The sequence below is a fragment of the Myxine glutinosa genome, chromosome 7, assembly GCF_964187855.1.
Source record: "Myxine glutinosa chromosome 7, kmMyxGlut1.1, whole genome shotgun sequence".
NCBI lineage: Eukaryota > Metazoa > Chordata > Myxini > Myxiniformes > Myxinidae > Myxine > Myxine glutinosa.
In genome coordinates this window covers 40,774,596-40,801,208 of record NC_136267.1, presented here as the reverse complement: position 1 = coordinate 40,801,208, position 26,613 = coordinate 40,774,596, and the positions used below count along the sequence as shown (strand labels likewise).

General features: G+C 43.3%; 1 protein-coding gene across 1 annotated transcript in view; it reads left to right on the top strand.

Annotated features, from left to right (window-relative positions):
* LOC144893057 (fibrillin-2-like) overlaps nucleotides 1-26,613 on the top strand; it is a 147,289-nt gene that overhangs the window by 111,260 nt on the left and 9,416 nt on the right. The window lies entirely within an intron of this gene.

Below are 26,613 nucleotides of genomic sequence, written 5' to 3'. Positions count from 1 at the left end.
GCAAATTTTGCATGTGGAAAAAGTAAGTACACCCCTACATTTATCAAGCAACAAACAACAGGCATTTTAAGGCCATTTTCCCTGCAAGAGCGGGGGTCAGCCTTGTGGTCCCCATGACATTCTTCTCCATTTTGCCCTATTTTCTGCATCTCCCCTTTTAACCCCCTTGCCTGCATTTCTTCTTCGACCATCTTTAGCCAAGTCTTTCTCGGTCTTCCCCGTCCTCTACTCCCTTCTACAATCATTTCCATCACTCTTCTCAACCAGTCACTTTCATCCTTCCTCAACACATGACCAAACCATCTCAAACTGTTTCTCTTCACAGCATCCATCACAGGCTCTATTCCCATCATCTTTCGCAATTCATCATTTGTCTTCTTCTCTCTCAACGATACTCCACACATCCACTGAACCATTCGCATTTCCACCCTTTCCAGCCTTCGTTGCTGCTCTACGTTCATCACCCATGTCTCGCTCCCATAAATCATAACACTTCTCACACATGCAGCATACACCTTTCCCTTCAGTTTCAACGACCCTCCCCTCCTCGTCAGCACGCCACTCAGTTCCCGAAACTTCTTCCATGCACATCTCACTCTAGCAACCATTGCCGAGTCTGATCCACCTTCTCCATTCAGCATGTCTCCGAGGTAACGAAATGTTTTCACACCTTCCAGTTTCACGCCGTCTCCAAGATCAAACTCAACATTTCCTCCATCTGCAGCTCCCTCTGTGCACACCTTACACTTGAATGTAGCTGCCACACTGGTTAATGACCCTCTCAAACCACTACATTTTTGATGAACCCACTCAGCGCACATTGTACATTGAATGGAATTCACTCCGACACCCTTCCTGCACACAGCACACGACCACTTCCCAGTTCTTTCCACCTCACCACATGCTTTACCACTTGCCATCACCGTCGTTTTTCCGATATTCACCTTCAGACCTTTTGTCTCCGTACATTCCTTCCACTTGTTCATCTTCTCCTTCAATCCATCCATACTTTCTGCAATCAACACCAGATCATCTGCATACAACAACTCCCCCGGTAAACCCTCCTTTACGTTCCGAGCCAGCACCTCCATCACAGCTACAAATAGTAGTGGACTTAGTACAGACCCCTGATGCACTCCCACCTTCACCTCAAACTCACCACTGTTCCCATCCTCGTCCTTACAGCTGTGCGCGCTCTTTTGTACATTGCCATCACTACTCTGATGAGCCATTCCTCCACTCCTAACTTCCTCAATGCCCATGTCACGACTTTGCATGGAACCCTATCGAATGCTTTCTCCAGATCAACAAACCCAAGAAACAACTTCTTCCTCTTCTCCATGTACTTCTCCTGCAACTGCCTCACAATAAAAAGCACGTCTGTCGATCCTCTTCCTGGCATAAATCCAAACTGCATTTCGTCAATCTTCACTTTCTGCCTTATCCTCCTCTCCAACACCCTTTCCAATACCTTCATTCCATGCTCCAATAACTTTATCGCTCGATACGAGCCACAGTCTAGAGGGTCACCTTTCCCCTTGCATAGAGGGACGAGCGTACTCAGTTTCCAATCCACTGGAATGCGGCCTTCTTTCACCACCAGATTACAGATCTCTGTCATTCTCTTCACACCCCAATTTCCCGCTGCCTTCAACATATCTCCCACAACTCCCGTCGTCCCTCCCACTTTTCTACTCTTCATTGCTTTTATCGCTTCCTCAACTTCCTTCTCAGTTCCAACTTCCTTCTCGCTTCCAACAGCCCTACATTTATCACTACTTCAAATACCTAAATTAGAATCAGGTGCACCAGCTCAGGTGCAAATGATTAGAACATTGTTCGAGAGGATCTTGGAGGAACCTGTCTTATTTAAACCTCAGACATTAAGTTTGGTTTGCTCTTTGTTGTTGAAGTGTGCGGCGTCACCATGCCTAGATCAAAAGAGCTCTCTGGGGCCTTCAGAAAGAAGGTTATAGATGCCTACGAGTCTGGAAAGGGATTTAAAAAGATCTCCAAACTATTTAAAATCAATCATGCGACTGTCCGGAAGATCATCTACAAGTGGAGAAAATTCCAAACAACTGCCAACTTGTTCAGGTCAGGCAGCCCCAGCAAGTTCCGCCCGAGAGCAGACCGCAAGAGGCTGAAAGAAGTCTCTAAGAACCTCAGAATGTCATCACGGGACCTGCAGGTAGCTCTTGCCACTGTTGATGTCAAAGAGCACGAGTCTACCATTAGAAAGAGGCTGCACAAATTTGATCTACATGGGAGGTGTGCCAGGAGGAAACCTTTGCTGTCCAGAAAGAACATCAGGGCAAGACTAAAGTTTGCCAATGAACACCTCGGCAAAGACCAGCACTTCTGGAATGATGTGCTCTGGACAGATGAATCAAAGGTAGAGCTATTTGGCCAAAGTACCAGAAGACATGTTTGGTGAAAACCAAAGACAGCATTTGACCACAAGAACCTGATACCAACTGTAAAGTATGGTGGTGGAAATATTATGGTTTGGGGCAGCTTTGCTGCATCAGGGCCTGGGCAGCTCACCATCACAGAATCCACTATGAATTCTTCATTGTGCCAGAGGGTGGTTGAGGATAATGTGAGGCCATCTGTCGGAAAGTTGAAGCTCAACCGAAGGTGGACCTTGCAACATGACAATGACCCTAAACATACCAGTAAATCCACCAAGGAATGGCTGAAAAGAAAGAAATGGAGGGTTCTGGATTGGCCAAGTCAAAGCCCGGATCTAAATCCCATCGAGATGTTGTGGGCGGATTTGAAACGAGCTGTGCATGCAAGAAACCCCTCAAACATCGCACAGCTGAAAGAATTCTGCATGGAGTGGGCAAAAATTTCTCCCAGTCGGTCAAAGACTGGTAGACTGTTATAAGAAACGCCTGCTTGAGGTTGTTTTTTTTGCCAAAGGGGGCAATACCACCTTTTAGAGCCAAGGGTGTACTTACTTTTTCCACATGCAAAATTTTCATTTATGTTTATTTAAATTATACAATGGACAACAAAATGTAAATGTTTCATGATATTTGTTATATTATATCACCTTTATCTATCAATATTGTTGAAATGAAGATCAAATAGCTGTATGTTGAAATGTTGAAAAAGTCAAAATTTTACATGGGGTGTACTTACTTTTTCACGTGACTGTCTATATATATATATATATAAATATATATATATATATATAAAGAAATATAGCATCCACACCACAGCTAATCATAGAATACCCCTGTTCGATAGCTTATATCTTATTATGTGTTTTAGGGTAAGGCTGTGTCTCCCATTAATTGAAATACTCCATTGCACCAGTGAAAGAGATAGGTTCCCTTCATTCCCACTCCCAAAACTTCCATTCCCCCTTTTCGTCAATTGCCATTCGCATGGCCAACCAACAATTGCCGCCATTGGCCACGAGGCAGGGTTGGGGAAGAAAGGCGGGTCCCCACCTCGTCATAGAGGGGAGGAGTGAGTCAGCCCCACTCAACCAACCACGAACAAGGGGTTGGACTTGGAGAGGGTGTGGAGAGAAACATCGAGGAGGTTCGCGAAGGTTGAGGGGTGGGGCCTATATAACCCGCAGGCAGGGCGTTTCCAAAAAGAGATGAGCTTTTACAGGGAGACGAGAGGAGGTCCGAGGAGATGAGCTTTTACAGAGAGACGAGAGGAAGTCCAAGCGGTTGAGTCCAAGAGAGGCGCTTTGGGTTGAGTCCAAGAGAGGCGCTTTAAGTTGAGTCCGAGAGAAGTCCAGAGTTGAGCTGCAGCTCGAGCCACCGAAACTGCATTTACTGCAGTTCGAGCCACCGAAACTGCATTTACTGCAGCTCGAGCCACCGAAACTGCACTTACTGCAGCTGGAGCCACCGAAACTGCAGCCACAGCAGCGTGAGGCCTGGACGGCAGTTTGGAGCAGGGCCGCGAAGGAGCGGCGGCTGCCCAACGAGTCGATCGGTTGCAGGACCAGTTGGACTTCCCTATCCCGCCAGCCATCCATCTCCCGCCAGTCCTATCATCATTCCCCGCGTGAGTCTGTCCTTGTTTGTCTGTCCCTGGGTTAATTAAGACTGGAGGTAAGCTAGCGTTGCACTGTGTATCTAATATCTTCTGTAAATAAACGTGACTGCTTTCTTCCTGCTTATATGTGTAAATAATAAACCCAATTACTCTTCTGTACGTCTTCTTCCTCTTTGTATTCGGTCGCTTTAGAGTTTTCCATATTGAGCAGCTGCGGTGCGATACGGCCAACGTTTGGGTGGAATCGGGTTCTAGTCGGGGAATAACTGTTCGGTCGCGGTAATACCACCGCTCGGTAAAATAACATCTTTAACCGCGTCTGTAACAATATATATATATATACACAGACTTGGCATTTAATATGGAATTTTTTTTTTGTGGGGGTGAACTTACTTTTCAAGATGACTTAGAACCAAAAGTTCATTGGAATTATGTTGAAATTATTCTAGATTTTGTTAATGTGACCTTTAAAGAAACAAAAACCACATTTGACATTTCGAAGCAAATAAATTGATCCTTGAAAGTGATGTAAACTGATATCGAACTCAATTCACGGACAGTACTGTGTTAAACTTCTATACGTTTTCCAGAATTATCTCTTTATTTTGCACATTAGCCAAAAAAAATTTCAACAAAAACAAAAGCTAAATTATGACTGGGATTATGGACAATAAAATTACAGTTCAGTACTTCGTGTAACCCCCACGAGCATTCAGGAGAGCACGTACACGTCGAGGCATGCTGTTCACGAGATTTGCCAAGGTTTGGACAGGAATCGCTTGCCATGCAGTGACAATAGCCTGATGCAATTCACGCACAGAGGCAGGCTGCTGGTCCAAGTGGTCGATTTGACGCGGTAATTCTGCCCACAAGTTCTCTATCGGATTCATATCTGGGGACATGGCAGGCCACTCCATATGCTCTACACCACGGTCAGCAAGAAAGTGTTGGATCATGCGAGCACGATGAGGCCGTGCATTGTCATCTTGGAAGACAGCGTTTCCTCGAAAGGCTGCACGAGCAAATGAAAGCAATGTTTCTTCCAGAATGACCCTGTTCTTGAACTGGTTCAGGTTTCCATTCAGAATAACCAGGTCAGTTTTGACCCTGCATGAAAAGTAGCCCAAACGATCACCCCACCACCTCCAGCTTGGACTCTTGGCACTATACAATCTTCGTTGTGGGCTTCATGCACTTGTCTGCGCACTCGGACGCGGCCATCTTGACGATAGACCAGAAATCTAGACTCGTCACTGAAGGTCACATGATTCCAGTGTCCTGGCTGCCATTGACGGTGCTCTCTGGCCCACTGCAATTGGCGCTGGCTGTGTTGTCTGGTCAGGCATGGCTTTCTCAGAGGACGCCTGGCACGATAGCCTGCTTGAACCAGTCGTTGGTTGACTAGCCTTCTGGATGCAGGCACATTTGTCAGTTGCTGCCACTCAGCCCTAAGCCGATTAACTGACTTGGTACGGCCATTGCAGACTAACCGGTGCAGCTGGCGATCATCTCTCCTTGTGGTTCTGCGTGGACCTCCTGGCCTCGGTATTGGAGTAGTGACACCCCTCTGAGCATTTCGTTTCAGGATCTTTGACACCTGACCTTGAGTGATGCCATACTGCCGAGCAATAGCACGCTGTTTCATGCTGTAATTTCGTAAAGCCACCACTCCATGACAAACAGCATTGTCAAGTTGACGGACCATCTCCAGAGGAAGCGGCAATAACTTTTGTAGCCGTGCAGCAGTTGTTTTCCACTAACACAGAACGCAACAACCCTTATATACCCGATTGTGAAGCCAATCGTCAAATGTACCTGTCCTTACATTTTGTCACGCCACCTGTGATTTAATCCTGTTATTGACTTCTTGCTGCGAAAGACAATCAGTGACATGGTTCTTTCAACAAAGACATCACCGAAGGGTAAAAGAAACTCACCAGATTGATATACTGAGTTCACAAAGTCAACCCAAGTCAAGAAAAAATATAAATTCCATATTAAATGGCAAGTCTGTATATATATACATATATATATATATATATATATATATATATATATATATATATATATATATATATATATATATATAAATAATATATATATATATATATATATGTATATATATATATATATATATATATATATATATATATATATATATATATATATATTAATATATATATACATGCTGTATACATACACTGGCAGGATAGATTTAAGGTTTGCACTCTCAACTCTGAGCTGTCTGGCCTTGGTTTGCATCCTGACCTCGCTATAAACTGTCATCCTGGTGTTTCTCAGGCAGTGTGAAGCATCAGTGTGTGCCCTGTTTCTCCGGTGGACATTGAACTGTGTCCCATCTGCTAGCATTAGTCAGTGGGCATTAAAGATCCCTCAGTCTTCTTCGTGAAGACGAGGTGAGTTATTCCCAGCACCCTGAACAAATTACAAATTCCTGTCTTGGCTGACTGCTGGGAAGACAATGACAAACCACCCAATATAACCCTTGCCAAGAAATTGCTCTGGCTGCACCAATGCTCTGTAACAGAGTATGGTACATCATATTGGATATAATTGTAATCAAATAAATAGTGAGCCTCCTTCAGGAAGTCTGACCAAAATAATGAATAGACAATACCTGTATATAAAGTTCATTGTGAGTGATTGATATTAGCAGGTGCTCAGAATGAACTGTAGATAAATAAAGGAATGAGTGAGGTATGAAGGTGAAGGACCTTAGCATAGTGTGATTGACCCAACAGAATAACTATACATTGGCAAGGGAATAAGGGTTGGGAAGGTAATTTGGGGGTTGGGTGCTGGGTTCATTTGGATCATTTCCAGATGGCGATCTCTGACCTTGGCGAGCTGTAGGCAGCAGTTTCTGCCATGAGAGCCACCACCCCCACATAACCTCTTCACTCTCATCTCTTAACCTTACAGAAATCCCCTTTATCCCTCCTAATTCCCACTTCCCACCCATCTGTGATAAAATAGTTCCTCTTTGAAGTCTGGAGGAACACCAAATGATTTTGTTGAAACAACATCAGCACTATCTGTTTTTCCAGCACGTTTGAGTGTTGGTGTTTTGTCCTGGGGAGGGGTAGACCCAGGATTTGGAAGAAGAAAGGCATGGTCGGTGATGGGAATATGGAGATTGTTTTAACTTTTTTTTGTCCTGAATTGTTGGATTTCTTAAGTCTTTTTTATGATTAACAAGAGAATATCACTTGTTTCGGAGCACAAGTAAGATTACTATAAAAAGAAGAAGCAAGTTGCGCATATTTTATGTACAAACGTCGTCGCATATGTCATTTTCACTTTCTATTTAGATTAATATGCCATTAATGTATTGTCCAAACAATTATTTGTCAGCGTCTTATGTCACATCACCCTGAAATTTATATTGAAACCATGGCACCTGAACGCCCAGACATTAGATTATGTTCTGCATCATTTTGCCATTCTTAAAGGCAATAACTTAACTATCAACTTCATATTCAAAATATCTCTATAATCATACAGAAGCTGTGCCAGTGGCACAGCTTGTTGTATCATCGTCCTGCAATGTCCAAGTAAACGATGTCTTTATCCAGGAATTTTAATTTACCGATTTGCTGCTTTTTGCTGCCAATGCTGACACCACTTCAGTGTCCGATTAATATTACAATAACCCACTTACATTATTACACCCCAACTCCCCTGCCTCTTACTCCCATTTTCAAGGCATTTTGATTTTTATTGAGCCACAACACCCACTCCATATATGCAGATTTACTTTTGGAGATGAGCATTAATATTAGGTGCTGCCAATCCTTTGTGGTTATATTACATTCACCGTAGGTATACTTGCCTAACTGGGTACATAAACACCCACCCTCAGTGGCACCCACACACTAAGCATATGAAAAGTACGTGGCTCACCTGACATTAAAAATGGGGTCTGATGTGTATTTGGGTACATGTGTCAGTAGGGTGGGAATTATTACCTGTAGAATAATCAGCCTGTGGAATTATTGTCCATATAGTAAAGTGAATGCATAAACACAGTAGTATGCCATCACATTTTTGTTGGATACATGGTCGATCCTCATGGAAGAGCCAGAGCAGAATGGAAAGGGGAAACACCAACAGCAGAGTATAAGTGAGAATGACATCAAGGGGAGGAGGATGAGCAAGCTGCACTCCAGCTGAATGAAACACACCAAGAAGAGGAAAGGGAAAGTGGGGATGAAACAGAAAAGGAACAAACCAACTGACAACTAAAAAAAAAAAACAAGACACATGTCGTGCAGAGCACGATACTTGCGAAATCCTTAAAACAAATTTGACCTTAAAATAATTGATGGTTGAATTCAAAGAACAAATATGCAATCCTCTTAAAATTTCAAGTCAATTGGATGAACATTGACAGTTTTAGAAATTTTGCCTATTTTGACCTTTAGATCTCAAAAATAATTGGTGGTTGAATTCAGTGACCTGATATGCAAATCCTCTTCAAATTTCAAGTCAATTGGCTGAAAATTGAGGATTTTAGAAATTTAACTCAAGTTGTTGACCTTTGACTTATGTTGACCGTTTGGCCTATGTTGATCTCAAAAATAATTGGTGGTTGAATTCAGTGACCTGATATGCAAATCCTCTTCAAATTTCAAGTCAATTGGCTGAAAATTGAGGATTTTAGAAATTTAACTCAAGTTGTTGACCTTTGACTTATGTTGACCGTTTGGCCTATGTTGATCTCAAAAATAATTGGTGGTTGAATTCAGTGACCTGATATGCAAATCCTCTTCAAATTTCAAGTCAATTGGCTGAAAATTGAGGATTTTAGAAATTTAATCCAAGTTGTTGACCTTTGACTTATGTTGACCGTTTGGCCTATGTTGACCTCAAAAATAATTTGTGGTTGAATTCATTGACCCGATGTGCAAATCCTCTTCAAATTTCAAGTCAATCGGATGAAAATTGCGGATTTAAGAAAATTGACAGAGTTGTTGACCTTTGGCCAATGTTAACCTTTTGACCTCAAAATCAATAGGCTTCTTCCTTATGACCAACTCTACAGTTTGGTAAAGTTTTGTGAAGATTGGTTTAAAATTGCGACCTATAGACGACTGACATACAGACAGACAGACAGTATAACACACGCAACCAACCAATATACTTGAAAAATCTTCAATTTTCACAAGTAATGAGGTGGGCGAGGGGGTGGGCGGGGGCGGGGGGGGGGGGGGAGTACAAAATCTGGGAAGAACAGACCCAAGAGAGGGAAGAGGGTGCAAGAAGCATAAAGGAGGTGGTCGAATACAGAGATGCCACCATCATGTCTGCGATGCAAAACTAGCAGGCCTAGACACTCAGGTTCGTTGCAAGAAATCCCAAGATTTTGAAAGCCTTGCTTTCCACGGCATCAAGAAGGGCAAGATGTGTGGCAGGGGTGTCATCCCAAAGGGGAGAGCAGTACATCATCAATATGGTATGAAGGAGGATGCCCAGTCAACAATATAGGTAGACATTTTCTTGTACACACAAATAAAACTCTTGTCTCTACAAATATGACTCGCATTTTCCCATCCAGGGCTTCAAGCAAGCGGTCACTCACCATCTCATGTCATCCCCCATCCTTACCCACAATCTTTTCTGCAACCATTAACACAACCTATCCCAACACTCTTTCTTCTCGGTTACTGTTTCCTCCCTCCTCTTTCTGCTCTTCATTCCTTTCCTTGATGTGTCCGCTTGTTGCTCCATGACACCATTTTCAGTGTGTTGCCTTTTTACCCTCTCTCGCCTTGCTCTTCCATTAGCCTCGACCTTGTATTAAAATTAATTATGCTAAGGAACAAAAGCAGATCATTGTTACATTTACCTCTACTGTCTGTTAGTCACATTTAATTTACCACAGCGATCAGAATAGCTCCAATATGGCTACTCTGACAGGGTCACTAGTAGTGGCATCCCTCTACATGGTACGAGCAGTGTATTGGGAGACATTGTATGAACAGGATATCGGCAGACATGTCATTTGGATATACTGCTTTCACCTCTTTCTTCTTGATCTATAAAGCATATATTTCTGGCTGCCTATGTCTACAAGCATGTTCTTCCAATGACAAGAACTCTTATGCCACGAATACCAATATTATATCCAACGTCCTTGTGGGGCATTGGCAGCGATGGAGATTTAAAAAAAACTATATTATACAGGTATACGAGGCTCATGGAAGAGCAGGAGGCAAAGAGTCAACGGACATAAAATGGGGCAAAGGGAAAACAGTAGGAACGTGGAACAGCACTCAGTGGAGTGCATACTTCCGCCAGGCTGAACAGTTTACATTTTGTATCCCACTGATAGGCCGGACCTGGATCCGGGCCTGAACCCAAATCGAATTGCTTGTTCTTGTCGCCGAGCCAATTCATCCACCTAGTTTTGTCCGAATCCGTCCACAACTTTTTGAAATATCAAATATTTTTGAAATATCGTTTTTGGCCGTATCACTCAATGGTGAAGAATCACTTGAGAATTAATATACTCTCGTATCTGGATCAGGAATCAGATCTTCACCGAAATAGAATCAATTCGTCCATGTCACACACCCAAGCTGTTCACCAAGTTTCGTCCGAATACGTCTACAACTTTTTGAGATACTAGGGCATTGCCCGTACTATATCTATATCTAAAATTATATCCCCCCCCTCTATTTACATGAAATGGTTTGGTCCAAAGCGAACGGCTTGCGAGTACGGTGACAATCCCCCCCCCTCTATTTACATGCAATGGTTTGGTCCAAAGCGAACGGCTTCCGGAGTTTGGTAAAGAAATCGCCATCGCGTGCACAAACGCGCAGGAAAGCGAATGAATCGCAAATTCGGTTTTATTAGTTTTAAAACATAGTTTAACGCCAACATAGTTTGCAAACGTGAAATAAATGAATACGCTCTCAAATGTGCCATCCGAGGCAGAGTGTGTCCTCCACGTTCGGCACACGCGATCGTTCGCTGCTCTCTGATTGGTTGAATCGTTTTTTGGACATAGCTCGGTAAGTAATTGTCCGATTAATATGAAACCTTGAAAAGGCACATCCTCGGGTCCCCAGCAATATACCTGGCAAGTTAAAAGTATATCGGACCCGTGGTTGTCGAGAAACAGCGGTCACAGACAAACAGACGTACAAACGTACAGACGTACAAACAGAGATTACTGGAATTATAGATAGATAATGCCATATATCGTTTTTGGCCCTATTGCTCAATGGTGAAGAATCACTTAGAAATTCTCGAATCCGGATCTCCACGAAAATTTAATCATTTCAAACCTTGTCACATACCCGACCACTCCACTAAATTTCGTACGGTTGATGTTTGATTCCCATTGCAAAATCCGTTGCAAACCTCTCTATAACACATCTGGATAAAACATTACTATGCATCTTGATGCCGAATCACATTGCTACATGCCATGTTTTGTTTATCAAGATATTTATGCAAGAAATGGCCTTGCTTTAACATCTCGAAATGCATTCTTGCACAAATCAGATGATTCCGGTTGATATCCACTCGGTAATGCAAGACGACAAAACAATTTCCTCTTCACTACCCTCCGTAGCTTATACAAGGGTAGAGAGGGAATGTTTTTCTTGTCATGACATCAGTTGCAGTGAGCATGCATTGCAGATCAAAATCAGCATTGTGATTTCCCAAGCTCGGATGTGTTTTGGGAATTTTTTCCCAGCACAACTACGTCTATCTCTACATTGGCTTGAAATAAAGAAATGTAGATGTCAGTGGTCATTTTATGGTGCTTTTTCATTTAAATCACCTATAAAATGAATTTTTTTTTAATCTCAGATCTATCACCTCTAAAAGAAATGATAAAATTCGCCTCTTTAAGTCGCTTTAATAATCTCAAGAAGTACAGCAGCATGAGTTTCACAAACATCGCACGGTGGAATAAAGTGTGTAGTTGTTTGGACTGAGATATCAATCAGGACCTCGTAAGTGATGTGGTGTGAGACCTTCCTATTTGTTCCACTCCAGGTCCACAGGAAAATATTTTTTCAGAACCAATGGTCAAAAGGTGTGTATGGGCCTCGTACAGAGGACCTGTTGTCAAATGCACCATCAGTGGGGATGTTTCGTTCTTGACATTTCTTGAGCACTGCAAAGTCCATTAATTGTATATTCACTACCAATCATGGCATGTGACGTCATTAGGATTGTAGGGCAACTGGATAGGACAACAGACATTTAATTTATTTTGTGAAGAGTCGAGACTGATAGTGGCCTGTGCTTTACGCACGATAGATTACATTTCCACCATGGTGACACCTGACCTTCTGGTTACTTTTATCTCACACTGCACCTTTATGTATGACCTAACAGCAGTTCTACCATGATCATCATCTAGTTTTATCTTCCTCCATGTTCATCAGTGGATGAGTGGGAAAGGAAAATGATGTCGTGTACTTCAAGATGTATGGTTTGAGCCCATTATTACTGTTATTTTATGGATGCAACATACGATTGGGCCATGTGCAAGTAAGACGACGTTTTGACACATACGTATCGCGGAGCGTTTGATTAAAAAGTCATTATTTCACTTTAGAGCGATAAAATGATGAAGTTCATGGTCTCTTGTATGTCCCACAGGTTGCTTGCCTGCTGGTGCAAATTTATTTTGCAGTGTCCCCTTCTTCCCCTCCCTACCCTTTCACTCCCTCCCAACTCGTGCTCCCCTTCGATTTTCCGCGATCTTTTTTTCGACGGGACACAATTTCCGCTCTCGGTCTGGCCCCCGGGCGCCGGATTTTGGGCGGAATCCAGAAAGTTCGTTTGCTTAAATCAAAACGGCTAAAGCTACATTGCTCCTTGGGATGGAAAAGGCTTCTTTATTTTCTCTGTCTCTTCTTTTTCTTTTTTTTCTTCTCTAGATCCTTAGCCCCTTCCTTAATTCACTCATCAATATAAATTCAGTTCCTGCTGGACACTCCAGGACCTCTCTTCCTTAGTTTGAGTGAAAGTTCGTTTGTTAGATTGTTCTTTAACTTTGTAATGCAATTTGTGATGGACTGACGCTTGTACCAGTTCAGCTGTTCAATCAAAGCAAGGTGTATTGTACCAAGGGTGCCTGTGACTCACCGACAGGTAGCAGCTCGATGGACCACCAAGGCAATTTTAAACAATTTATTTTTTAAATTATCCCACCATATTTTGTGGCGTGTTTTATTTTCTTCTTTTTTCTCAAAGACTGCAACACTATAATAAACTTCAAACTTCACAGGGTTGTTACAAGTCATGAGATATAGTGCCTGTCCCTCAATGACCCACATTATTCCAAAGGCTTGGTGGCCATTTTGTATTTGTGAATTTTTCCAAACAGAATTCAAAGATCTACTTCTTCAAAATGGCAGAATCAATCGACAGACTTGGCATTTAATATGGAATATTTTTTTTGTGGGGGTGAACTTACTTTTCAAGATGTCTTAGAACCAAAAGTCATTGGAATTATGTTGAAATTATTCTAGATTTTGTTAATGTGACCTTTAAAAGAAACAAAAACCACATTTGACATTTCGAAACAAATAAATTGATCCTTGAAAGTGATGTAAACTGATATCGAACTCAATTCATGGACAGTACTGTGTTAAACTTCTGTACGTTTTCCAGAAGTATCTCTTTATTTTGCACATTAGCCAAAATTTTTTTTAACAAAAAACAAAGTTAAATTGCGACTGGGATTACGGACAGTAAAATTACAGTTCAGTACTTCGTGTAACCCCCACGAGCATTCAGGAGAGCACGTACACGTTGAGGCATGCTGTTCACGAGATTTGCCAAGCTTTGGACAGGAATCGCTTGCCATGCAGTGACAATAGTCTGCTGCAATTCACGCACAGAGGTCGGCTGCTGGTCCAAGTGGTCGATTTGACGCGTCAATTCTGCCCACATGTTCTCTATCGGATTCATATCCGGGGACATGGCAGGCCACTCCATATGCTCTACACCACGGTCAGCAAGAAAGTGTTGGATCATGCGAGCACAATGAGGCCGTGCATTGTCATCTTGGAAGACAAAGTTTCCTCGAAAGGCTGCATGAGCAAATGGAAGCAATGTTTCTTCCAGAATGGCCCTGTACTTGAACTGGTTCAGGTTTCCATTCAGAACAACCAGGCCAGTTTTGCCCCCTGCATGAAAAGCAGCCCAAACGGTCACCCCACCACCTCCAGCTTGGACTCTTGGCACTATACAATCTTTGTTGTAGGCTTCATGCACTTGTCTGCGCACTCGGACATTCCCATCTTGACGATAGACCAGAAATCTCGACTCGTCACTGAAGATCACGTGATTCCAGTGTCCTGGCTGCCATTGACGGTGCTCTCTGGCCCACTGCAATCGGCGCTGGCGGTGTTGTCTGGTCAGGCGTGGCTTTCTCAGGGGACGCCTGGCACGATAGCCTGCTTGAACCAGTCGTTGGTTGACTAGCTTTCTGGATACAGGCACATTTGTCAGTTGCTGCCACTCAGCCCTAAGCCGATTAGCTGACTTGGTACGGCCATTGCGGACTAATCGGTGCAGCTGGCGATCATCCCTCCTTGTGGTTCTGCGGGGACGTCCTGGCTTCGGTATTGGATTAGGGACACCCCTCTGAGCATTTCGTTTCAGGATCTTTGACACCTGACCTTGAGTGATGCCATACTGCCGAGCAATAGCACGCTGTTTCATGCTGTAATTTCGTAAAGCCACCACTCCATGACAAACAGCATTGTCGAGTTGACGGACCATCTCCAGAGGAAGCGGCAATAACTTTTGGAGACGTGCAGCAGTTGTTTTCCACTAATACAGAACGCAACAACCCTTGTATACCCGACTGTGAAGCCAATCATCAAATGTACCTGTCCGTACATTTTGCCACGCCACCTGTGATATAATCCTGTTGTTGACATCTTGCTGCGACAGACAATCAGTGACATGGTTCTTTTAACAAATAAATCACCAAAGTGTAAAAGAAACTCACCAGATTGATATACTGAGTTAAGAAAGTAAACCCAAGTCAAGAAAAAAAAAATCCATATTAAATGCCGAGTCTGTATATGAACCGTGAGATTTAGCATTTCAAGTTTGTGAAAGCGAGGTACCTCTGTATTATAAAATGGCCTGCATGAGCCAATCAAAACTGATCAATTTTCGTCATCTGGAAGTTGATGGATTTTCATGAAAACTGGTTTATGTCGGTTATACAGGTTGTCCGAAAAGTCTGGAATCATAGTGGAAATCTGGCGCACCTTCCCATTACGCACTCCCGGTTCGTAACTGGTTGAACAACATGTTTCCTAACCGATGGATAGGAAGGAGAGGATCAATTGAATGGGCTCCGGGATCTCCTGACCTGAATCCTCTCGATTTTTCTTTCTGGGGCTTCCTCAAGGAAAAAGTTTATTCTGACAAAATCCAAACCCTGGAGCATCTGCAAGAGCGAATTACTGTCACCTGTCAAGATGTTGATCCTCTTATGCTCCTTCGAATACAGAGAATCATGGTACTTCGTCTGCAAATGTGCCTGGAGGTCGATGGGAAGCATGTTGAGCATATTCTTTGAAAATAAAATTTTCCTATGATTCCAGACTTTTCGGACACCTTGTATGCTATCGGGATTCTGATTTGAACACCTGTGACCATATCCCGTGAATGCATCCTTAGCATCCAATATGGCGTCCAACCGAGATACTAATGCCACTTCCGACAATAAAAACAACTTTTTGTCAGTTTATAGTCGTGCTGATTTCAAAACTGCTAAACTTTAAGGTGTTTCGTGATTCTTATTTCATCTCGGTGTTTCTGCTTTTGAAGCCTTGTTCGCTGATAGTTACTGAAGTTTACTTTTTAGAAATGATTACTGTATATATTTAGTCAATCCAGTTTCCCATTCTGGTCCTCCAGAGTAGCGATACATCAACTATACTTCTGATTTATTTTACTTACGGTATACCTTCTTTAGTTCGTTTTTTTTTCTATGTCGAGTCTCTTTATTACCTCTGTCACCTTTATGTTTTCCTCCCTGTCTGTGTATTTGTCTCTGTCTGTCTGTTTGTCTGTCTGTGAGCAGGATATCTCAAAACGTTATCGACAGTTTCGGGCGAAACTTGATCAGGTTGGGTTTGTGACAAGGACAAATTGATACGATTATGGTGAAGATTCGGATACAAGATGAAAAAAAATTGTTTAGTCATTCTTCACTATCGCAGAGCTGGGGCCAAAAACGATATACAGGTATCCCCCGCTTAACGAAGAGGTTCTGTACCTTTATACCCCTTAATTATGCGAACCTACGTTTCCATTACTTATTTTTGGGAAATTACACTTCGTTTCCTAACCGTAACTTTTCGGTTTGAATATTTTTTAAATATTGAATAGAAAGCCCTATGCTTGGTATAATGATAGTTTTAGTTGAAAGTGACATTATAATAATATTTACCGAAAAATAAAGACAGTAGAACCACCTCTAGAGGCCATTCCCCGCAGAGCAGGGGTTGGCCTTTTCAGGCACCTTGGTCCCATTTTTGAAGCAATGTTTTACAGCCGGATGCCCTTCCTGCCACCAACCCTGTTAGTCGCCCCTTGCAACACACAGGGAATTACCAGTGAACTGGTACTCAATTTGCCGACCTCAGAAGGATGACAGGCTGAGTCAACCCCCTGGTGTTAATTCAGCGATTGACCGGGATTCAAACCCAGGAACCTAGGTATCCCAGGCCAGCACCATAACCGCTAAGCTAACACCAGGCTATCGAATAATATAGACAGTTACAAAATAATAAAGTTAATTTAGTTGTAAGACTCACCAAAACAATGTTGAATCCATGTTTTGTATAAGAAGATAGCCAGAAGGTGGTGGAGGAGATGGATGTTTTGAATCCTTTCATTAATTCTGAAAAGTAAATTATTCGCAAACTTTCTAAAAAGTTAATCCCTCCATTGAAAGGTTATTAGGTGGAAAAACGTATTGTACTTATCATCACCACTGAAGTGACATTGCACAATCACCAGACATAGACACTGATGGTAATGAAGAAAGACCTTCGTTAAGCGATGAATAGCCCTAAATGAAACCATTCATTTTATAGTGAAACTTCGCTGTGCGAACCTTCGTTAAGCGGGATACCTGTGTAGCATGATATTTCAAAAAGTTGTGGACAAAACTTGGTGGATGAGTTGGGTCGGTGACAAGAACAAGTCGATGAGATTTTGGTTCAGGTTCAAATCCAGATCTGGCCTATCGGTGGATACCACACATAAACTGTTCAGCCTGTCACAGGTATGCTCTCCACGAGTGCCCGTGCTAGTTTGTATTGAAATGTCTCATTTATGGCTTTGATCTCCCATTACCTTTAACTGAATGATGTTGGTATTGCAAATTAGAGGGCAGTTAAGATGGCCAATTTCAGGATCCTTCCTCAGTGCTTACCACGTAATCTTGTAGCCCCAGCTTTTAATCCTGTTTAATTTACTTATTGTCTTTTAACATCCTTATGTTCTCTATTTTTCACAAGTCTTACATAGTCAGAAAAGTATTAAAGATACATCATATGTAAAGTTGAATAAAATAACGTTTGTTACAGGTTTAGAGTGAACAAAAGAACAGGTTTGAAATTAGTTTACACCAGCAATAAAGTATTAATTTATGAAACTACTTTAATGTACTGTCTTTAAATATCATCCAAAGGCACTGGCACAACCAAAGGGAGGGGGAGGTCAGAGGACTCGAACCCCCTCCTTGGCTCAAGTATGGGAGAGACTTACTTAGCAGGTAACCTTAGCCCTACCCCAAATCCCCCAAACCAGCCCCCTTCACCTCCTCCCCCCCTCCCCCCGCCCCCCAAACAAGGAAAATCCTGGTTGCACCCCTATCCAAAGGCAAAGTCTACAAACAAGGAAACATCCTGCACAAGGGAAGATTATGTTTGGTCCATCATGCTTTTGTCATATCCACATCTGACGTGTACTCGTACTTGACTTTACCAGTTTTGGGCTAGATTTTATTAGACATACCTACTGGTCATAATTGAAGAAAGATAAACAATTGATTTTTATTTATATGCCCTTGTTTCAAGATACAACTAAATATAATGCTCTTAATTCACCATTCATACTTTTAATTCAACACTAAACTACCCCAGCTGCTATAATCTTTATCTGAGCAAGAAAATTAAAATAAACACTACATTTTTGTATACACAAGTTGATAATAGGTTGGCATGTCTACTTGTATACGTAGATTGATCAGAAATTAGGATCAAAATACTTGTTCCAGAGAATCATGAAGGATTTAACTTTGCTTTCTGGTTAATCTTCGAGTAACCGACTCAAGACCATTTATGAACAAGCCTACATATAAGATCTTTGGAGTATTGTGAGCACACAGAGCAGTTTGTGTTGTATATACAGTATATAATTACGCGAGGAATAAGAACATGAAACAGCGTAAAAATGAACATTTGACATGGGAATTGAAACTGTACTCTTTGTATCATGAAGTAATACTCAGACCGCTCCACCAGCCATGCAGTCCGGCCTAATTAGTTTCTGAGAATGGGAATTCTTGGAATGTCTGGGAATTGTCCTGAAATTTGTTTTTATGATTGATCCTGAAATTAATTAAGTGAGAAAGCATTTATGATGCATTGACCGGAACATTATTAGAGCTTGGCTTCTGATGAAAGTACTTTGTAAGGCCACGTAGTTAAGTACTGCATTCTTTCATAAGGCCCTTTTCGAAGGAGTGAAGATTCTATCCATGCGGACATTCATGCAGAATTTCACAGCCAATCACAGATACATATGTGTAAGACATGGCTGCCTCCATGGATATCACTGGTCAACAAAATGTTAAAAGTTTTATGGTTCTCGTATATTTTGAGGTGATTCTAACCAACATGAACCTGCAGATTTCGATTATGATATCCAATTTTCACGAGCACATCCAGTTTTTGAGAACCAGTATACCATAGGAATATCAGCCACAGCCGAAATTTGGGTCAAATTCGTCTTGTACTCACTAATCAGGACTTTGTAACGAGACTATCTGAGCTGGAAAGCGTTGCTTGGGATAGTTTTGTTGCTCTTGCTAACAATTAACTTGGAAATTTTCGAGCACCAAATTATGAAGAGCTTGTGGACAAGATGTTGAAGAGTTACCAGGCGCTCGGTGCTCGAATGTCACTCAAGATACATTTCTTCCATTGTCATCTGGACTTCTTTCCACAAAATCTTGGCGATGTCAGTGATGAACATGGAGAAAGGTTTCACCAGGAAATTGCCATCATGGAGACTCGATATCGAGGCCGATTCAATCCAAACATGATGGGCGACTACTGTTGGACTTTACAGCGTGAAAGTGATTGCTCATACAAACGCAAAAGTAAAGTTCAGAAGCACTTTTAATGTGATGTAAATAAAAACTTAAAGTTCATATTATTTTTTGTGATATTTTATAAGGTTCAAATTATTTTTGGAGATTTACATTTTTTATGTGATGTAAATAAAAACTTTAAGTTCATATTATTTTTTGTGACAATAAATATGGTGCCGGCTTGGGATCCTAGGATCCTGGGTTCGAATCCCGGTCGATCGCTAAATTAACACCAGGGGGGTTGACTCAGCCTGTCATCCTTCCGAGGTCGGCAAATTGAGTACCAGCTTGCTGGGATGAATGATCCCGGTGTGTACCCCGGTTTAGAATAGGTACACCGTATCCCTGCGCATCGTAAGAGGCGACTAAGGGTTGGCGTCAGGAAGGGCATCCGGCCATAAAAAAACATTGCCTCAAACAGGGAACCCTGATTGTCATGGGGCCCGCAAGGCTAACCCCTGCTCTAGCAGGGAAAATGGCCTTAAAACGATCATTCATTCAAATAGACTTATTGAGACTTAATCAAGAAATTCGAATGCTCTAAAGATGTTTTCCACACTTATGATGTACTACGTCAAAGTTACGTGATAGCGAAATTTTAAGGTCAGATTCGGATTTGTGGGCACCAAATTAATTAGAAACAGTTGAAAATAAGTCAGAACCAATTTGGCTGTTGACCAGTGTATTCAGTGAGGTTAAATTTGCTGCTAAATTTGGACCGATTCGGACAAAATTTGGTGGACAGGTTGGGTGTATGACCGGATGAATTCATTTGATTTTGGTGAAGATCCAGATATGAGAATCTTTAAAGTGATTCTTCACCATTGAGAGATTGGGCCAAAAATGATATATAGCACGAATCTCCAAAAGTTGGTGACGGATTATGACATAACTTGGTGGATGAGTTTGGTAGGTGACAAGAACAAGCCGATTAGATTTTGGTTCAGGTCTGAATCCAGATCTGCCCTATCAGTGGGATACAAAACGTAAATTATTCAGCCTGGCGGAGCTTTGCTTTCTACCGAATGCCGTTCAATTATTTATGACACTGTAATTTTTGTTGTTTTTTGGAAGTTGAGTAGAGTAAAAAAAGTGACAGGTGTTAGTATTGTAATGAGATTGTGGAAAAAGCCATGGTTCCACAAAAGCCATGTGGAAAGATCTCGAGAGTTCGGGAAATTTCTGGTTACTTCCGGATATTGAACCATCTCGTGTTAGTGAGCGATTTATAGTGGAATCTGCATCTACTTCCATGTATAGTAATTTTCGAGTCAGATAATTATAGAGGGAGAGGCATTTGTGAATGTCCTTGGACTGAGTATATAGATGGTAAATTAGAGGGAGAGCCAGTTATCATGTGTTTTGCTGTGTGTGCTTTGCCGTGCCGGTGTGCATGTTCGTGTATCTGTTGTGTTTTATATTTTAAATATTTAAACGCACGTTTGCACGACAGCCACCTGCTTGTTGGATATAGATCGGTTAAATAAATGTAGGTTTTGTATCAAGAAAAATGGAAAAGTTAAAAACACATTTTACTTCAATTTTGCAAAAGGAATGGGCAGGTAAAGTAGCAGAATGAAGTATTTAAGTGAGAGTAAAGGATGTAAAAGGAAAATTTGGATATATTATAGTTGAGATTGTAAGCCCGACTAACTGTGCAGTCATAAATATTTTGAATATGTAACTATAGTCTCACGAGGGGCATGTTCATGAAGAAGATCAAGGAAGAAGGAGGCAAGTAGCACTTTTTCAGACACGTTTTGATAAGCGTCCACACAAGTAATGAAGTTTTTCATCTTCATCACAGTCATGTTGGCCTGCTAATCTTGAATCTGGATCCCATCCAAATTTAACTTTGCTTTCAATATTCAGAACCTGAGTTTAAATCACATGTGTGTGTGTATATGTATGAATGAATGTATGTATATATATATTGTTGCGGTTTTGTAAATAATGGCAACCCTCCCATAGTTAGTTACACCACAGCATGCAGCCTCGCTTCGTTAGTTATTTCTTATTAAATGTGAAGTATAGTCTCCTTCCCAGTGTTAGTATGCGTTGAGGCAGGTAGAGTAATGGTAGGCCTCATTGAAGCCTAAAGTGCCTGGTCATGGGCCTAGGACAAGTCTTGCAGGCCCGAGGGAGGAGCTGGAGGGCGTGGCCGGAGAGCAGTGAACAGCCAATGGGAGCTAGAGGGAGTGGCCAATAAGTTACAGCCAATGGGAGCTAAAGGGAGTGGCCAATACGTTACAGCCAATGAGAGCTGAAGGGAGTGGCCGAGGGTGACCAATAAGGGGCTGTCACAACACGTGACCCCAGGCTGCCAGTGGAGGCCCAGGGAACATTCGAGTGGGGCTTCGGGGGGGCTATAAAACCCGGCCCGGACCCCTGCTCTCTCTCTCTCTGGACTCTCTCTGGATTCTCTGGCTCGGCACTCTGGTCTCTCTGCCTGGACTCCCTGAATATACGCGTGGTTTTGCCTTGCTGACCTTGAGATATGCTCCTCGGATTCCTGCTACGCGCACATCCGCGATCAACGCCCCTGCCGCGAACATCCTCGGCTGTAGTGTCCTGGGGATGGAGCGATCCATGGGGGTATCTGCCAAACGAGCCCGTCCAGGCAAACTGCACGAGCGGCCGCGCTTTGGGCGCATTCCCCTCTTCCTCCCCTTCCCCGAACGAGTCTGAGGGCACTTGTCTGGGAACGTAAGTAAGGCCGTTAAGATTCTTCGCTGTGTCCCTTTTCTATGAATACTGTACATTTGTGAATAAATCCTGTGGTTCGTTTCCAACCTGGCCGTCAACATCCTTTCACCATTGACCTAGCATTGCACGAATTAAAACCGCTCGTTCGGGTTCCATAGTGTTAACGGCGCGTGTTACGCGACGCACAACCGCTCAGGCGTTAAATACCAGCGTGACTCGTGCGAGGTTCAGTCCCCGTTCTCACGGCTGCGTGTGTTGAAGGTACTCGGGTCGTGACCGTTAACCCTTCCACGCGTAGCTGCGGGCTCGGTGGCTGAAATTGCTTAGCAATCCATCCACCACAAGTATAGTGTGGGGGGCGGCCTCGTGGACTCGGAGCTCGAGGGGGAGCAGGACTTAACCCCCCCCCCCCTCAGTACGTCGACGAGCTCGAGATCCACAACAATATATATATATATATATATATATATATATATATATATATATGTATATATATATATATATATATATATATATATATATATATATATATACATATATATAATATATATATATATACATATATATATTGTTGTGGATCTGTCGCCGGCCTTCTCCCCTTATCAAGGGGGGATTAATCCCCTTGCCTTTACTGACCTGGCGCGACCCGAGACCTATTACGTCCCTTCTGGACAGCGCTAAATAGGGTTTCGGGACCAAATTCGCTGTTACCTAAGTACTAGCGCTGCCCTGGAAGCGAGGGAATAAGCCTCGCACGAACCACGTGTGATGGTGATACACCGAGCGGTTTGCGTACACGTGATCCGCGCTATTTATAATTACTAGACCCGATTGGAGCGATCTTATTCGTACCACGCTTAGTCAATGGAGAAATCACAAAGGCGATCGAATTGGAAAGAAAAGGAAGAACAAATTGGTTTAATTATTACGCACGTATTTACAGCACAGGAGGAAGAGACACAGAGCAATCCTTATACAGTCTTATACTTAATACCCCAGGACAACGGGCCCGTCTGACACACACACTCACACGGGGATTGCAGATGGGCAGGATGCTGTTCAGGCCGAACGCGCCGGCTTGGTCGTCCAGGATCGGCCCCGTCCGGCTCTCCACGGACCCCGGCTCGTCCCGCGAAGATGGAGGTCGGGGAAGGCAGGACCGCATATCGTGTCGCTCGAACAAAGCGCGTTATCTCGGGGCGAACGGTAGGGGGCGGACTTAGCGCGGCTGGCAGCTGTTCAGCCGCGTTCACTCACTTTGGCTGAACCGCTTGGTGAGTTATCAACGCCCTGGCTGCGCCCACGTATCCCTCGTAACAAAGTTCTTACAGCGCGGGTGAGCCGCTTCAAGCGCGTCTCCTTAGAATCCTCTCATAAACTCCGCACCAGCTCAGCGCACCTCCCTCGATAACTCTCAAGTCCTTCCCTCCGCGAGTCCTTCCCTCCGCGAGTCCTTTTGCCACTGCCGTGTGCACGCGAGTCCTTCCAAGGGCTTTTCGCATCGGGTTATATATGCCACGCCCTTCGAGCCCTCTGGAACTCACCAGACGCTCTTCACCACGCCCTCTCATGCCATGCCGCTCGAGCTCTGATTTGCTGGTTCATTCTTACCGTCCCCACTGCTGCCGCGCCGAGCTCAACCCTCCTTCACCTTTCGAGGCCCTGCCTCATGTTAACTTGACTAGTGGACAGCAAAATGGGACGCGGGACGGATTGCGCCCATAGAGGTAGAATGGAGGTGTATGCAAAATGAATGGAGGGCCTATTCTCCTGTCTTTACACAACGCAGGTACTAAGACGGGAAATGGCCTATTCTTACACATACTAAGACATAACTATACTACAAATGGGCCTATATGTTGCTCGTGTGACTAACTATGGGGGGCAAACCTTTAACATTTATTGCCTTCAATGTGCCAATCTCAAAACCGCAGCAATATATATATATATATATATATATATATATATATATATATATATATATATATATATATATACAGTTTTCGTTTTTTTGTTGGTGTGTGTGTGAGTGAGTGGATGAGGGGCTGTTGATTCTGGGAGGCAGTTTTGTTGTAGTCTGTGTTCTCACTGGCTGGGGGTGGGGGTGTGTATGCATCCGGGTGGAGCTGCTGTATGTGGAGGCGTATCTGCCCCTGCTGGCCCACCTTGGCTGACCGTATCGAGGTTGAAGGGCCGAAACGGAATGATGCTGAGGACCTCGACTGAGGACCCGGTCAGTGAGGCACACTTGTGGCCAGGTGTGTTTTGAACTTGTGTGTGTGTGTGTGTGTGTGTATATATATATATATATATATACACACACATACATATATACAGATGTCTCTGAATGTCCTCGTCCTGCATATGACACACACACACACACACACACAAACACACAAGCTTCTCCATGACAAATTAGCTCCCATATCTCAAAATAGCAGCCTCACTGCTGTGTGCACGCCATCGACTGGCGAGAGAGACAGAGACAGAGACAGAGACAGAGTCAGAGACAGAGACAGACAGACAGAGAGAGAGAGAGAGAGACAGAGAGAGAGAGAGAGACAAAGACAGAGACAGAGAGAGACACAGAGAGAGAGACAGAGAGAGAGACAGGGAGAGAGAGAGACAGACAGACAGACAGAGACAGAGACAGAGAGACAGACAGAGAGACAGACAGAGAGACAGACATAGAGACAGACAGAGAGACAGACAGAGAGACAGAGAGAGAGAGAGAGAGAGAGAGAGAGACAGAGCAGTTTCTTCACCGCTGGTGAATAGAACGGAATTATCTTGCTTCGTTGGTTCCTATTATAAACATTTTGCAGCTGCAATGGTTTTTCTCTTTTCGGGATTTAATTCTTGTTGTTGCAATTTTCAGTATAATTGCTGATAATTTAACATTGAGCAGGAAGTTGTGTTGCGGGCAGCCGAGCGGCCCAGTTCCTGTGTATGTAAAGTAAAGGTTTTCATGGTAGAACTGCAGAATGAAGGTGATTTGGTAACGGTGAATGCCCAGATGTGGTTATATAGACACCACGAACCTTGTTTTGCACTAGTTTGGACGCTGCAGAATTCCGTGGGTTATTACGAGGTATATGGAGACATGCTTGTAATCTTTCTGTGCCAAAATTGTGACAAAAAAAAGAAAGAAACGGACTTCTTTGAAAAGAAAATAAACCCAATATCCACAGTAATGGGTCGAAACTTGTGGAGCAGCAGACAGCATCTCAATTCCTGTGGTGCAGAAATGAGAACCGTGCTTTCGCGCCAAGGCCTACGCTTTGCACATGTGTGTGAGGCTTGTTCACAATTAGGCAGAGGGAAACCCGGGCGGGCTGCTGGGGAGGCAGGCGGGGGGCGATGTGGGCGGGGGGGGGGGCGAAGATCGGAACGTCACACTTCCTTCCAGTAGGCGTTTGGGCTGGAAGCCGTCAACGGTCCATGTTGGCATCCAGGAGGTCACGTGACCTCTGCCATAGTTTCATTTAGGATTACGGTAGCGGTTGCATTAAACGATATTACAATTGCCAACAAAACTGCTGACTTAACAACTTATCTGCTTGTTAAACAATGTGTCATTTTTATTTCCAAGCTGAATGAACGGTTTTGACATCACATTTGTGTCATGACATCATATAACTGAATACAAGGCATGCTGATACAGCACGTTATTGCACCAAAATATTGCGACTGTGACTCAGAGTTTTTCTCTACCTTGACCAATGGACAAACACATATATCATTCAACGGATATCAAAAGCAGACGAATTGCTGTCTATGTTTGGGGGCTTCACATCCTTGGTCGATCTTGGTATTCAATAGATTTATAGAGCTTTCACGCAGCAACTTTACATTTGGACTACAACTTTTTGGGATGCCTCTTAATGGTGGTTGTACCTCCCAACGCAAGTCAGGGGCCATATCTTCCGAATTCTTCCCTGCTGCCCAGATTCGTCATGGCAGCAGCACGGTCATGGTCAGAGTACCGACCGGCCCTTTCCCTCTTGTGTCTGTCTCTTCTCTCTATTTCTCTCTCTCTCTCTCTCTCCCCCTTTCTAACTCTTCCATGGCCCTGACTTTGTGAAGGCAGGGGGTACACCATCCTGGATGTGGGGGACCTCTGGGTCGCTCTTGCGAGATCGATCGGCTGTCTCTGTGCCGCAGTCTTGTTCGAGGGAACAGTCAGGGATTGTTGCTGTTTAGTATGCAGCCTGCGGCTGCTGGTTGCATCACTTTTCTGGAAGCGCATTAGTGCAGCTGATGCAGTGCCCCAATTACCAGAGAGCTGGTACCAATTTGTCGACCTCAGAAGGATGACAGGTTGAGTCAACCCCCCTGGCGTTAATTCTATGATCAACCGGGATTCAAACTCAGGGTCCGAGGATCCCAAGCCAGCACCCTAACCGCTAAGCCAACACCAGGCCTAGTCCAGGGATATAAAACAACAACAACAACAACAACAACAACACCAT